Here is a 12,473-nt window from a genome sequence, read left to right as displayed (position 1 = left end):
TTAATGTTTTTTACCTTAATATAAATCTTAAGATTTTATCATAGTGTTTTTACTTTTGGAGAGATTTGTACTATAGGTCATGTGTGCTCACCAGAAAAACAGAGAGAAACAGAGAGACAGAAAGTGAGAAATCACCTCTCAGGCCCTTCTCCTCCATTCTCCTCTCAGGATCTTGCGCACGCACACACACAGTGTCAGTTTAAGTCACCAGGTATGGGACTCGAACCACCCTCGACTACATGGAAGTCAAGCAAGGTAGGCTTTACGCCATCTGCTGGTCCCAATTTTATTATACTTTTTGATGATACAAATGTATCCTAAGAAGAAATAGTAATTTTTGGTTATCTGATTGTTAGCACTTTCGTATGTGTTTTCACTGTCTCAACCCTCCTGCCTCAGCTTCCCAAATAGCTGTGATCACAGGTACACACCCAGTTTTTAGGGTGGGTGGGTGAGGAATCAAACCTGGGCCCCCATGTGGCCTCAGCCTGCTGAGCACTAGTGTTGTGGAGCCTAACTGCTAACACTTTTAGCCTATAATTTTTGTTTAACATATTTAGTAAAAATGACCATCTGATGACATGGTATCAATCCAACTCATACATCTGAAATCCTTCAAATCCGATGTGTGCCAGAGAGAGAACTATTCCAGTTCATACGCACAGGCATCTGGTCTGTTCCACATGGCTGAGGTTATTTCCCTACGAGCAGTATGTATGTCTTAGTCTGGCTGAGTAGAAAGAGTGCATATTTTACAATAGCCTCTATCACAGTTTAAAGGTCCTTGAGCTGAACAGAACCAAAGGGAGCCACTGCCTCCAATAAAAGCTTAGACCCACGAAGACAACACAACCTCAGACTCTGATGCCTTGTAGAGACAGGATTCATGGGTCATTTCAGGTTCAGCTCATAGGGATGATTCAAGGAAAATCTGCCTGCAATTTATATAGAGACCCAGACCGAGGAGATGGATTAAGAAGATTAATCTGCACATGATAAGTTTTTGAAAATCAGTTCAACCAATGTACACAAGACCTCGTGCATCCTGCCATGGTGATGATACTTGCGAAACCCAATCCCTGCTCTCCTGTTACCTAGAGGCGATGTGTTAAACTACTGATAAGAGAAAAGTATCCACGTGCACGTGTTTATATAGCAGATAGATAGTGAGAAAATAGAAGTGAGTATTGAGCATTTTCTGCCAAACTAGTTTAAATGAAAACAAGAATGAAGTGACTTTCAGGCCAAAATCACTATCTATTTGGGTAAAATCCTTACGGACACTGACTAGAAGGAGGTAAAACTCAAAAGACATTTCCATGTTGGTCCTGGGAAAATAGTGAAGACATAAATTCCTCTAAGATAAGAAGGCAGGGGAGACACAGAGAAACAGGGGGCAGTGGGATTAGAATCCAGAATTTTTAGAATTCTATTTTACATTGCTTTCTTTCTTTTTCACTGCCTTTAGATCTTATCATCTAAATAGCTACACGACAAACATCAGAAGTTAAAACTTGACTTTATGGCTTTGAACAGACACTCATCTCTGAGTTTTGGTTTACTTGTTATAAAAACACATTATAAGTATATCTAGTTCCTAAGTTTGTTGGAAAGATTCAAAGAGATAAGGCATGTGTAGTGCTTAGCATAGAGCCTAGCTAAAGCAAGTGTTCCATAATTCATACTTGACACCAACAGCTCAGCAGTAAACACGAAGCTCTGTGAGGCTGGCTCACAAGGGAGGGTTCGAGAATCACATGCAGAGGTCTCCTTGACCTCAGCCAGTGAGTACCTATGATCCTGGTGGGCTGGAACCAAGAGTGGATACAGAGTTATCAATACCTCCTGGGGGGCCTGTCTCTGTCTCTCTGTCTCTGTCTCTTTTGCTTCTGGAAGAAAGAAAAACTTCATGAACACACTCACACACACAAATTCTATTGTCGGGGGCCAGCAGGTGGCAGGGTAGGTAAAGGGGCTGGTCTACCACGTGGCTAATCATGGTTCAAGTCCCGGACCTGGTGGTTTGCTTTCTTAATTACCTTCTCTCTTTGTCTCTCTCTGATCAAAATTGGAAAATAATAATAAGTGTCCAATCAGAGTATGGTTTTGAAGGTGAGGTTTTTTGAAGAGGAGCCAATTGTGGCCTTTGGCACTGTGTAATTGTTTGCTCTCTGAGAAACCAAAACCTAAGGGCTTCCTAAGATGCCAATAGTAAGAGACTCATGAAAATAATAATAATAATTATTATTATTCTGTTAAAAAATTCTATTGTCATTGCTATTATTGTTGGATGTTTCTATTTTCATCATTATCATCACTGAGATAATACATCAGCTTTCAAGAAAGGAATGGCTCATTCACAAGCTAGAGAATAATCACATGTGAGTTTGTCAGTTTGTCCCAACCCGCAAGACAGTCGAACAGGTTTCCTGAGGGAAGGAGTGAGAGACGGAACGAGCAGCGCGGAGACGATGCAGTGTTACAACTCTTCAGGGTCATCTGTTTATTGTGGGCCAGGGATCGTGGTTATATACATGTTGGTGGGTGGTGATTGGTTAAATGAAGGATTATAAAAGGTGGGTTATGATTGGTTGCTTCTATGAACCAACCATGAGGTGCCGGATATGCCGGATATGCAAATCTGAGGGATTCTAAGCTTACCAATCAGTGAGCACCATGGGAAGTGTCCAATCAGAGTATGGTTTTGAAGGTGAAGTTTTGAAGAGGAGCCAATTGTGGCCTTTGGCATTGTGTAATTGTTTGCTCTCTGAGAAACTGAAACCTAAGGGCTTCCTAAGATGGCAATAGTAAGAGACTCATGAAAATGGCCTCGGCAGACTCGCTGGTGCGCAGCCTCCCACATCAGTTTATTGCAAACTCTCCAAATGTCCCAAGTCTTATTTAGGTTCACCCCTTAAACACTCAAAGGAAGCCTTTAACATGTTTAGAACATTTGTTTTCCATAGCTTGGCAACATCTGTGGGATATACAGGTAAGTGAGAAAGACCAGAACTCACTGTCCTTGCACTGGATTCCAAAGAGTAAGATAATTTTATTAGAACAAAGAGAGATGAGAGTAATGTGATTCCTGAGAAATTCATCTCTGCACTTAGCAAATGCCATTTATCAAGATCTACCCACTTGCATAACTTCCTCTTTCAAGTGCAGAAGGAAAGTAGGATCAAAATGAAGGACAGTGAAAGAAAAAGAAGGAATACTACATAAGAATGCACAAAAAAGTAAATCAAATGAGCTACTTTCGTAATTACAAACTTAAAATGAATCTTAGTATTCCTTTTTGCTGAGAGGTAGAAGAAAAATTTGAAATATTAATAATTAATGAAATAGGCTATTTATCAACAAGCTCTCATAAAAATAACATTAAAGCATACTTCAAACAATGAATAATGTGGTCATTATCAATTTCCCTTAAGCCAGAAAACAGAGCATTTTTAAAGAAAAGATTAATATTGTTTTCTACTGTCCTCCATGAAACATCTCCAAAGCCATTATCAACATTTTTTTTTTTTTTTTTTTTTTTGGTATGTACCTTAGAGAACATGTGCTGGCTGGAAACAGAAAGAGAACATGCTAGAAAGGAAAGTAGAAAATCAATTCCCAGGAGGGACCACCACACCACAATCCCTTCTCCTCCATTCTCCTCTCAGGATTTTGGTATGCATGCACACACACCTAGTGTGTTTTTCAAGCTGCTGGGTCCCAGACTGGAACTGCACAGTCAGCCATGTGGAATCCAGCCACCTTAACCTCCAGAACACCTGCTGACCCAGTTGCCAACTATTTTAGGGCTCCACTCTCTTTATCATTGGGACTGTTTACACAATATAAAGAGGTCACTTTGTTTGGAGCACACATACTATTCTATATCTAATATGGATATTTACCGTCATGTTTACCAAATGTTCCTGAGATGAAAATATAAAATTTTCAACACTTACACCACTAATTTTAAAAGACAAATCTACTTTTAACAGTTTCAGTGGAAATAGATAAGAATCTAAAGTTTTCTGAGATTACAGAAGCCATATAATGTATTTAGAAACAAAGATACTAAATATAGAAAGCCTACACTTAAATGTTATGCCTGTTATTCACTAATTTAATAAGTTTATGCAAGGTTTCTAATATCTCTGTATCTCAATTTCCATACCCCTTAAATCAAAATAAAAATTGACCCTACCTGACAGGGTTGTAGTAACCATTAAATAAAGTACCTTGTGCCTTAGATGGCTTATCACATGAATGCAATGACAGCTAACTGCTTTTACTCTATATCTGATATTATGTATATATATTAGCATATTTAGTCATTCCCACAGTCCATAAAGTTATTATTATTTCCTGTCAATAAGGATAGGCTAAATTATGCTACAGCAACAACTGAAAAATCTCAGTAACTTGCAAAAAGAAATGCTTATTTCTCACTCATAGCACACACCACTGTGAGTCCAGCTGGAGTTGCCAACACATTGTCATTCATGCATTTTTGCTCAGCAATTCACACTGCTTCTGTCCTAGGAGTGCTTCCACAGTGGCCATGGCTCATGAGAGAGGCCTAAGGGTTGCAGCTCTAGCAAATGTTTCATCCTGAAGTGATAAGCTCTTCTCTTATCACATTAGCCCAGCTAATCATGTAACCACGCCTGTGTGGGGAAGTCCAACCATTCTGTTTGCTCAGAAGGAGAGAAGAAAGGAGAGAAAAGTAGGAAACTCAGATTAGTATAACAAACTTAGGGAAAAAGTAGGCTTTTCCAAGTTCACATGCTGCATTTATTAGCTTAAGGTTATTTTACCCATGGTCTATATTACTGATTCTGTGCCCCTTCAGTTACTATAATTTTTTAATCATTTTATCTTACCAATTTTTTTTAACAAATGTCTATGTTGGTCAGTTCTACACTACAGAGTGAGCATTCTTCCTTCTCCATCTTCTCTCCACCTATATATATGTGTGTGTGTGTGTGTGTGTGTGTGTGTGTGTGTGTGTGTGTGTGTGTGTGTGTGTGTGTGTGTGTGTGTGTGTGTGTGTGTGTGTGTGTGTGTGTGTGTGTGTGTGTGTGTGTGTATGTATATATATATACATATATATATTTACTTAGCTGATACACCCATTTAAAAGCGACATCTGGAGAGATTATAGCTGGAAGTGTTATTCTATCAAAATCTAAGGAAAAGGTATTCTTATTGTCAACAGTTAAATCAAAGACCTATGGATTTTAATTGCCTTAAGTAGGAGAAAAGCCAATTAATGTTTTAAGTTAGCAAAGTGCACTGTTTACCTAAAGGTCATATAATTAAACTCTATCCCTCTCTTAGTATTTGAATGAGCTTCTGTATTTCACTATTGTGATACCTTCAATGGAACTCTTTCAAACCTGAAATTCTTTAACTTTCCTAAGTTCTGGAAGAGTAGTCATTCCTCTTCCTGTGCACGTCTCAACCTCATTTGGTCATGGCACCAGCAAAAACAAGTATAATTAATACCTTTATTATAACAAGTTCCCTGTCCACATAGTTTAGAGCAAGGATTTGAATTTCACATACATATACACTTCTTAAAACTGTAATTTAGAGAGGCTATTACATTGATGTATATTATTATAAAGATTCATTGACCTCCCACACGTTTCTCTTGTAAATGTCACACCGCAATGGAAAGCAATGATCGCCCTTATAGAGCCGCTGTTTATTGCTTATAAAAGTGGAAGTTCTTTAAAAAATCAGGAGCGAATAACTTCAATCACTGGATTTTTTTTTTCCTCTCAACTAAATATATGGCATAAACAAAGGAAAAATAAGCCGCCTTCGAGGCGGTGCTAAGAGTTTGGGCTTTTCCCCCACACCTGGTAGTTGATCGGTCACAGCTGATTGAATTTCCATTGTTCATTGATTGTGCCATTTGCCAGGCAATCCATCCTGGCTTATGTAATTGCAGCATTCCTGTAGTTCACTCTGTTCTGTCCTTATGACATGCTGAGAAAATTAGATATGGCACAGAACCAGGCTGTTGACCTTCAGAATAGAAAATAAAGCCCATCTTTTAAAATGGGTCTTTCTTGATGAAGTTATTTCGAGAAGCCTTATTTCTAACAGGTGATTTTTTTTTTTCATGCTGACCATGTACCTTAAAATATGTTTTATGTTTATAAAAAGGGATTGTTTTAAATTTTAAGTACACCTGTACTGTATGGAATGTTATGAATAAATTCATTTACTTTAGGATTTGCCAAAAGGGGGAAAATTTTTCATCTTTAGATCAAACTTTCACCTTCAAATCAGAATTAAATATAACTTTAAAAATATATGATAAAGATGGATTCAGCAGGTGGCACAGTGGTTAAGGTGCTGGGCTCTCACATGGCCAACCCCAGTTTGAGTCCCCGACCTGGCAATTTACTTTCTCACTTTTCCTCTCTCTCTCTCTCTCTCTCTCACACATACACACAAACATGTGCCCTATAGCAAATTAAAATAATAAACAAAATTACATAATTATTTTAAAATATAATAAAGATAAAGGAAATTTCGTACAATTAAAAAAAAATTAACTGTCCCAAACAATTAAACTGTATAATTCGGCTAAGCTTTTGTTTGCCAAAGAACTGAAGTTCAAGTGAGGGATTAAATTACTCTCTGGTTCCATAACCTCGACATTGTATCTTTTTTTGAAACAATTTCAAACTCACAGAAAAGTTGCAAGTAAAGATAAAGAGCTTCTTTTTCTCCTTCTGAACCATTTATTGACATGGTATCCAGTAACCCCAGAGTAACTCAGTACATAATTACTAAAAGTAAGGACATTCTTCTAGAGACCCACATTGCAAAACTTTGCAACATCAAATTCAGGAAATTAACATTGACACACACATTACCACCATCTAGTCTCAAACTCCTTGCTGGTTCCCTGTTCCAAAAATGTCAATTAAAGTAAAGGTGTCCAATTCAGAATGACCTGTTGCACGTAATTCACATCTTTAAATTTAAAATAGCTCCTCAGTTTTGTTTAAGTTTTTGCCATAAGGGGCATGCACTCACTGAAGACAGAGAAAGAGAGTGGGAAAGTGAGAAATAAACCCCCAGCTGGCTACACTGTATCCCTTCTCCATTCTCCTCTCAGGACTCTGGGCTCTAACTGTGTAGTTGACTATATGGGATCCAGCCACCTTTACTACCACCCTACCTGCTGGCCCCTTAAGCAGTTTCTCAGTTTAAAATCTACTTTAAATTATTCAAGATTTCACAACTGGGCTTCTGGAACAGTTGCCTAGATATTTGAAGAAAAAATTCCGAACTTGCTTAGAACCAAAGGCCATTGGCATTGTTACTACTAGCCTAGTTCCAACCTTTACTATCCAACTGTGTGGCCTTCGGCTGTAGTTCCCTCATATCTAGAAAGGGCATGATTATACTAATTTTGAAACATTCAGGGAAGAAACAAAAGAAAGTAAATGTGACTCTCCTGTACAGTTCATGGTTCAAAGCAAGTGCTCAACAAATATCCTCTCATCTCTTTTAACATGGGTATCTTCCCTGTCAGACTCAATCCAACATTGAGATATCTTTTTTTTTTTTTTTTGAGAGGTTTTTGCTATAGGGCGCGTGCGCTCGCCAGACAGAGACATAGAGACAGAAAGCAAGAAATCACCCCCTAGGGGGTATGGTCACGCCGCAATCCCTTCTCCTCCATTCTCCTCTTGGATCTTGGGCACGCACGCACGCACACGTGCCCAGCATGAGTTTTAAGTCACCGGGTCCGGGACGCGAACAGCAGTCGACTACGTGGGAGTCCAGTGACATAGCCATTACGCTAACTGCTGGTTCCCCAACATTGAGATATCTTGCTGACTAGAATCATTCTGGTATACAGCAAGAGCTCATAGATCTACTGAGTGGCTCTTTCTATTCCATCTTTAATTTTTTTCTTTTTAAAAAGAAATATTATGTATATTTGAAGTTTACAAAACGTTACGATACAGAGATAGATACAGCTACATACAGATTAGCATATGTTGCTTCATTTGTGTGGTCAGAGGAGCTAAAATCTGTTTTGCAGAAACTGTTACTTATTTTTAATCTACTTTTTCATTTTGTATCAATTAAATGGTTTTTCCCTGTTCCTCTCCTTTCTTCCTGCTATTACCTACCCCCTATTTTCCACACACCCTGTACTATCTCTAGTCTCTACAGTTACTCTCCCTGATATAATACCTTCCAATCTTTCAGTTTCTGCTAATTCTCTATTCTTTTATAAGCAAACAAAAAAATCAATTTCTTAATCCCTTCATTGGCCAGTGGTCTAGGAGTAAGATGTTTAATCCCACATATTTTTAGTTTTCAAAGTCCCTCTTCCTGCTAATTTCTATTTTGATCCATTGTGGTCAGAAAAGAAACTTGATATTCATTTCAAAATTTTTGCTGAGGCTTATTTTGTAGCTGTACATGTAGTTCATCCTGGAAAATACTCCAGTGTGCTGATGAGCATGCATCCCGCATCTGCTGAATGAAATGTCTTATAAATGCCAGTTAAGTCCATTTGGTTTACAGTGCAATTTAACTCAGATTCTTAATTCTCCATTTATTTAACTAAAGGGCACATGCACTTGCAAGAGACAGAGGAAAAGTAAGAAAGCACCCCCACGACCACCACAGACACACACACACAGACACACACACACAGGGGAATGGCCACTCTACAATTCCACATATACACACACACAGACACACACACACAGGGGAATGGCCACTCTGCAATTCTTTCTCCATTTCTCTCTCCTTTTGGGATTTTGGGTATGCATACATACATACATGTTAGCATGTTTCTCATGCCACTGGGTCTGAGACTCTAACCATGTGGCTGGTCATATGGAATCCAGCCTTCTTAACAACCATGCTATGAGCCAGCCCAACTCAGACATTTTCAATGATTTTCTGTCTAGATGATCTCTCCAGTGCTGGTAATGGATGGGGTGTCAACATCTATCTCTCCGCTTCAGATCTCATAATATGTACTTTATATATTTGGGAGCGTATATAATTACCATCATTAAATCATCTTGCTAAATTGATTCCATATCATCACATAAGGACTTCATCTCTTTTAAAGAGACAGGGAACCAGCAGTTAGCGTAATGGCTATGTCACTGGACTCCCACGTAGTCGACTGCGGTTCGCGTCCCACATCCGGTGGCTTAAAACTCACGCCGGGCGCATGTGCGTGCGTGCGTGCCCAAGATCCCGAGAGGAGAATGGAGGAGAAGAAATTGCGGCATGACCATCCCCCCGGGGGGGTAATTTCTCGCTTTCTGTCTCTACGTTTCTCTCTGTCTGGTGACTGCACGCACCCTATAGCGAAAAACCTCTCAAAAAAAAAAAAAAAAAGAGACAATAGGAGAATTTGTGCTCACCAGAGAGAGCACACCTCCCCCAATGAGGTATGGTCACACCACAATTCCTTCTCCATTTCTCCATCCTCCCAATTTTGGGCTTACAAGTCTGACAAGTTTGTCGAGCCAGTAGGGCCAGGATTCAAGCCAGTCAGCCATGAGAGGCCTGACTTCTTTAACCATGAGGCTATGGGTCCAGTCCTCTTTCTACAATTTTTTTACTTAAAAGTCTATTTTTTCTGACATAATAAATCCTGCTTACTTTTGGTTTCCATTTACATAAAACACTTTTCATTTCTTCATTTTCTGTCAATATATGTCATTACTACTGAAGACTATTTTATGATGCATACAGTTGGCCCTTTTTTTCAAATCTATTCCACAAATATGTATCTAACCTATTTATACTCAAGATTATAACTGATAGGTGAGGATTTCCTCCTATCATTTCACATTGTCTAATTCTGTATTTCACTTATTCCTTTCTGTTTATCTTTGCGATTTGATGATTTTCTCTAGAGTTAAGTATTTCCTTTCTCACTTGTGTATACTCCCAGTGAGTTTTATACTTTCCTGTGCTTCATTCATGATGGTAGTTATTCTTTTGATTCCCTTAAGCATTTCTTGTAAAGCTGGTCTCGTCGAAACAAATCCCTCAGTTTTTGCTTGTCTGGGAAAGAATTTATTTTTTCTTCACTTCTGAAGGATAACTTTTGGTTGGCAGTTTTTTCTTTCAATACTTTGAACATATCATACTATTCTCTTCTATCTTGTAAGGGTTCTACTGAGAAATCTGCTCTTAGTCTAATGGAGATTCCCTTATATGTGACTTGTCCCTTTTCTCTTGCTGCTTTTAGAATGATCTCCTTGTCTTTACATTTTGACAGTGTCACTATAATGTGCCTTGGAGAAGATTTTTTTGGCTCAATCTTTCTGAGGGCCTTTGAGCTTCCTGAATCTGGATGTGCATCTCTCCCAAGACTTGTGAAGTTTTCAGCAATTATTTCATGAAATAATTTTTCTATGTCTTTTCCTGTCTCTTCTCTTTATGGAACTTCCCTAACATGAATATTTGTCCATTTAATATTGTCCCATATATCTCTTAAGTGTTCTTCATTCTTCTTTATTCTTTTCTGTTTATCTCTCTGACTGGATTATTTCAAATAACTTATCTTCAAGTTTGGAAATTCTTTCCTCTACTTGAAAAAAATCTATTCTTAAAGCTCCTGATTGTATATAGTATTTCTTTCTTTGGCCCCTTCTGCTCCCAGAGTTCTTCTTGGTCCTTTTTAATGACATCTGTCCCTTTTTGAATGTCTCTTTTGGATCACATAATGCTTTCATTAATTCATTGAATTGTCCCTTGCTACTCTCTTGTATTGCATTGAGTTTTCTCACAATAAATAGAATTCCTTTTTAGACATTTCACATATTTCCTTCTCTGTAGGGTCTGTTGCTAGGGTGTCATTGTATTTCTTTGAGAGTGTCATGCTAGCTTGTTTTTTCAGGCATCTTGTACCCCTATAGTGATATTTGTTCACTTAGTGAATAGATGCCTCTACCAGTTTTACAGGATGGCATTCCAGAAAAAGACTTTTTCTAGCAGTTGTGTCCTAGAGTATGTTGGCTTTGGCTCTAGCTAGGCACAGTAGTGTCATCTACGCATAGTATTTTCAGCTATAATCAGTATCAGTGATTCCTAGAAGTGATGCAGTGGCGTAGCTGGCTGTTCTTGTAATGTGAGGGTGGGGCTTCTCAAGCAGTAGAGTTGTGTCCATGGTCATTCTCCCAACCTGCTTCTTCAAGATCCAGAGGGTCAGGCCCTCTCTGAAACAGAGCTGTGGTCAGGGTTACTCACTATGGCACTCCCGTGGGACAAACAGGTATGTGGGGAGGTAAGGCTCCTCCACAGCTCCTGATGCCAGTGGTTTTAGGAGAGGATGCTTGCCCAGCTGTTCCTACATGATGCAGGTGGATATGGTCACAGGATGGCTTTGTACAGCCACAACCAATGTGGTGGATAGTACAACAAAGACTAGACTCCTCCTCTGTGGTAATTAAGCAGTATGAACAACACCTGGTAACTCCCTAAAGTGGGCTCAGGGACTGTTAGTGCTATCTATAGCACTAACAGAATTCTAATTTTTCTATGGTAAAGTTGAAGTGTCCAAGATGTCAATGGGACTGAGGGTTTCTTGCTTATTTTTTTCCCCAAATGAGAAGTCCCTCCGAGTTCCTAGTCAATCTTGATTGGGGCAATAAGGTAGGAGATGCTGAGAGCTTTGCTCTCTCTCTACCAAGCCTTCCTGAATCTCTGTGCTCTGCAGGTCTCTACCACATCCACACTGCACTCCAACACTCTCCCTTGAACACAACAATGAATATCAGCTGCTTATGCTTCATTTGGGTCCTTTAATCTTAAGAGGGAAGTACCTTAGGCACTTCTAGTAGCCATTTGTGTGCCCCTGTTTGGGGCTGGGTAAAGCTGGAGGTGTATGTGACATCTAGACTGTCAGGGGTGCTCTCTCTCTTACTCTCCCTCTCACTTGTGGAATGAATAAGTAAAGTTTAAAAACTAATAAGCAAAATTCTCACCATTTCTATCTTACAGATTTCTTCACATCTGCTTTTAAACACAGATTTCTTCGAAAGGGGAAGAAGGGAAAGTAAGACTGGTGAGGAAATGTACTTGACTCAGGTATCTCCACACCAAGTTATTTTGTCTCTCCTTCTTGTCACAGCCAAATATTTCCATGGAATGTTTGTGTCTACCACCAGGTCACTCTGTGATGCATTCTTACGGCTTTGACCTCCTTCTGTCCATTATGACAAGATGATAATCTCTCATGTTATTAAAAGTCACAAAGGATCTGAGTCACAACTTATTTCTTTCAATTCTCTGTAGCCTCAAAACATTTCCAGAGGGGCCAGTAGATGGCATAGTGGTTAAGGTGCTGGACTTCCACATGGCTAAAACAGAAACCCAAGAGCTCAATTTTTATAAAAAAGTTTAGACTTTAGTTGAATTGGGAGCAATGCTTACGTACTCACCACGAGTTTAAAAAGAAT

At 39.0% G+C, this 12,473-nt stretch overlaps 1 protein-coding gene across 4 annotated transcripts in view; it reads right to left on the bottom strand.

Moving 5' to 3' along the window:
* ACSS3 (acyl-CoA synthetase short chain family member 3) overlaps positions 1 to 12,473 on the bottom strand; it is a 212,445-nt gene that overhangs the window by 193,492 nt on the left and 6,480 nt on the right. The gene's annotated exons all lie outside the window — the stretch shown is intronic.

The sequence above is a fragment of the Tupaia chinensis genome, unplaced genomic scaffold (genome assembly GCF_000334495.1).
Source record: "Tupaia chinensis unplaced genomic scaffold, TupChi_1.0 Scaffold000085_1, whole genome shotgun sequence".
In the NCBI taxonomy this organism is placed as follows: Eukaryota; Metazoa; Chordata; class Mammalia; order Scandentia; family Tupaiidae; genus Tupaia; species Tupaia belangeri.
This window is presented reverse-complemented; position numbering and strand designations above follow the sequence as displayed.